Source organism: Hippocampus bargibanti, linkage group LG12, assembly GCF_051943395.1.
Source record: "Hippocampus bargibanti isolate YZ-2025 linkage group LG12, ASM5194339v1, whole genome shotgun sequence".
NCBI lineage: Eukaryota > Metazoa > Chordata > Actinopteri > Syngnathiformes > Syngnathidae > Hippocampus > Hippocampus bargibanti.
In genome coordinates this window covers 529,458-533,256 of record NC_142745.1, presented here as the reverse complement: position 1 = coordinate 533,256, position 3,799 = coordinate 529,458, and positions in this window count along the sequence as shown.

Genomic DNA, 3,799 nt, shown 5'->3' with positions numbered 1-3,799 from the left:
TGCGGCGTGTTAGCTTTGGCCAAACTCAAACTGTGAAGTCAAAGTGAAGTGAATTCACGCACTTCTCTGGCTGCTCCTCCCTCCCTCCCTCCCTCCCTCCCCCCCTCTGGTGCGCGCGCAGCCTCCCACATCTTCGTGCCACCAATTTCTTCTTTGGTCTCCTCCAATCTTAGTTTGGGATCTTTTGTTTGCTTAAGAGCTCTTCAACTTGTCGCTTGTTGACACAGACGTGCGTCCACACGCCACATTGAAACCTTTGTTAGTTTGTGCCAAGTCACTGGCAGCCACGTTTGTGCGCGTGCGTGTGGCCGCTGCGCCCAAAATGACCTATCAAACACTGTTATTTCGTTTTAATCCATTTAGATGGATTCCCTTTTTTGTTGTACGGGATACTGTATGCTTGTGAATATCTGTCATGGAAATATAAAAGTGCTGTTGGTTGCTATATTGGGCTCGAAAAGTCATGCTGTTTAGACATTTTTGCGTAGTTGGATTGGATTGGATCGGATCGGATTAGCCTCTATTGGTCTAGCAGTGGAGAAATTGACCTTTCACAGCAGCAAAGTGACGAAAGGAAGAAGTAGAAAAAGAAAATGCAGGAGCTGCTTGAAACTGTCGCGGCGACATCCTCAAGTCAAAACAACAACAAAGTAACAAATAATGTGAGGCAACACAGAAGACGCAGGCAGTCATTCGATCCTCAGCACTTTTTGCACCCTCGGTTGATGTACGAAGCAGTTCTACATGAAAGTGGAGAGGATCAAAGCGTCCTTTTCACCAGTGGATCAGGGACGTCTTGGTGAAATGTGCATATTTGCTACAAGCTAAGCTTTGAAAGAAAACATCAAGCTGTCGCATCTATTGATGAAAATAGATTTTCTCACATCTCCCGTTCCATGTAAATCCGCTTCAATTCCAAGCGGCGACAATTCCACATACGCATCAGCGCTCTGTGAAAAAAAAAAAAGCACAATCGCCCTAGAACTGTCTCGGCGTGACAGTCAAATGGCACCGATATTCCACCCGATCAAAAACGATGCTGGCATATTCGTGCCGCCGCTCAGCGCAGCAAACGAAGAGCTCGAAGGCCATCACCCGGACGTACGGGGGCGAGATGTCAAACACTACGATGGGGTTCCCGTCACAGGTCGCACACCTCGGCCACCAAAGATTGGACAATGGCCCCTTCCGCGAGGAGCCCTGATGCGGACGTCGCTGCCTCTCGGCCCCGTTTGTCCCCATCGTACATTCTGCAACGTGAGAAGCGACGTCGCCGGAGAACCTGCCGTCGAGGACTCTCCAGGAAGCAGAATTTGGGGACAACAGGATGGCGAACATCTCGCCATCCTGTGGTCGCGGAGACAAGAGGGCGACCCCCTTGGGGGGCAAAGGTGGCAGGGTGGTCCGAACGACAACACCGTCCGGCACATCCGGAGTGACGGATCACTTTCAGCTGAAAACTGAAGATAAGGAAATCCCTATGAAATATCATCCTTTTCTTTTTGGGAGGATTCAGCACAAAAAAATAACAGGGGACAATTACATTTGAATTTTGGACTTGTAGGTGAGTTTATGTCTTCATGTCCTTTCTAAAGACACGTCCGTGTGAGCTCTCAGTCATACAGGAGTGGTCCATCGATGAAAAGGTTTCTTCATCATCTGTATTCTTTCATATTTCGCTTCTCATATATCATAAAATTTGCTGGTAGTTTTGGCCATATATATATATATATACACATCCCTACTGTCCAGACGTGGCAGTGCCAGACTGTGCTATGATAGGTCCCTGCTCTAAGGTTAGGGGGAGCAGAGGACTTTTCCCTGAGGCTACACTGATTACTTCTATTGTCCTGACTGATTACTTATAATAATGATAATGATAATACATTTTATTTTAAATGCCTTTCAAAGCTCTCAAGGACACTTGACAGACACTTCTCTTGTCCTGCTTGATTATCATTTGCTCTGGTATCACCTCATCAGCATAACTAAGCCTTTGTGGTAATGATCTCAGGAGTGTGTTGCAAGAACGATCCAAATTAAACCCCACCGTGGTGATTTAGCGACGGGTTTTGCTGTTTTATAAAAATACTTTGACGAAGACACAGCGCTGAACTTCAGTCTGAGAATGTCCCTACAAAGTACCAATTCCTGGCGTTTTCTGTTCAAAACATTTTCTCATCATCATCATCACAATAGCATCTTTGAAGTGACGCCTGAAAGGAAATCTGCTGCGCTCCAGCGTTGACTCGCACACTTGACATGTTTTCCATAAGTCGTGTAGAAAATGACGCCAAATCAGGGGAAGTACTCTGACCCAGACACTCGACGCGGGGCGCACAGGCCGACAACGGAATGCGCGCAGGAGAAATAAAAGCCGCCATTGTCTCGCTCTTCCTCCAATCGGCCATCTGTCCATCATCCTGGCAGCTGGAGCCTCGGCTCAGCCACCATGCGTCATGCACGTTCTCCGCGCAAAGACTTGCGCTTTGCCATTATAGTGTGTAAAGACGCCAGAGGTTTCAGGCTTAGCATGTTGAGCGGCACTGTCGAGACGGCCAATTCATATGAACATGAGGGCAGGGGAACGTCACGTTATATGTTATGCTGTTTAGCATCACGTTAATCGATACAAACGTTTGAAAATCACAAATGCCTCTCAGAATAAGTACCGTGGTGTTGTCACTTTGGTTCAACAATACTTTTACAGACAAAAAACAAAATGGAAACGTCACCTCGCTCAAGATGGTGGCGAGCGTATCTCGACGTCCTGTCTTGATGATGACACTTGGTGGGAATCAGTTTAAGGCCCTTCGTCCGGAGCTGATCAAGCAAGGACTGGCCGCAAATGATCCCAGGTGTCGCGAAGGACCTCAACTCCTTCATTGTACGAGGTGGCTTACAGGTGATTATGACCTGCACTTTGTCTGTATGTGGACAAACGTCACCATGCTCAAGTCTGTAGCTAGCGTATTTCGCCTTCTGTCTTGCCTAATGACACAAGGTAGGATTCAGTGGCAGGCCCGTCGTCAGGAGCTGGCCAAGCAAGGACTAGCCTCAAATGATCCCAGTTGTCGCTAAGGACCTCAACTCCTTCATTGTACGAGGTGGTTTACAGGTGATTATGACCTGCACTTTGTGGACAAACGTCACCTTGCTCAATTCGGTACCTCGCGCATCTTGCCTCCCGTTTTAGCTAATGACGCTTGTTGGGATTCAGTGTCCGGCCCGTCGTCTGGAAACGGCCAAAGACTTAGCCCAAATGATCCCAGGTTTCGCTGAAGATCAGACCACATCATCCAGGTTGGCAGATCTGCCTTTTGGCTGCTCATCTTCACCGACTGGTGTTGAAAAGTCGCATGTCTGCTTTCCCCACCGCGGTATTACAAAAGGTCATTAGCAAGGCAGGATGGGGAAGGGTATCCATTGTCTGCCATCAAAATTAGGAACAAAAGCAAGAAATGCTAGCTTCATATTTTACAAGCATCTTGGTTCTGGAACATAAATAGATCAGTAACGTGGACCTACACATACTTACTCTAGCCCCGCCACCCTGCATGACAGACCCAATCCATGCCCCCCCCCCCCCCCTGTGTCTCTGGAATGTGGGAATGATTGCCTTAATTTTGGAAAGCACACGGCTTCCTTTGGTTCAATTTTCACCCAAGCCATAAAAAGGAGGGGGGGGGGGGAGAAGTGGTTGTAAGGGGTCAGCAAGAAGCCATCTGGTTTCACCATCGCTACAACTTTAATGACCAGCTAATAAAAGTTCAATTTGAGAGAAATTACAACAGATGTT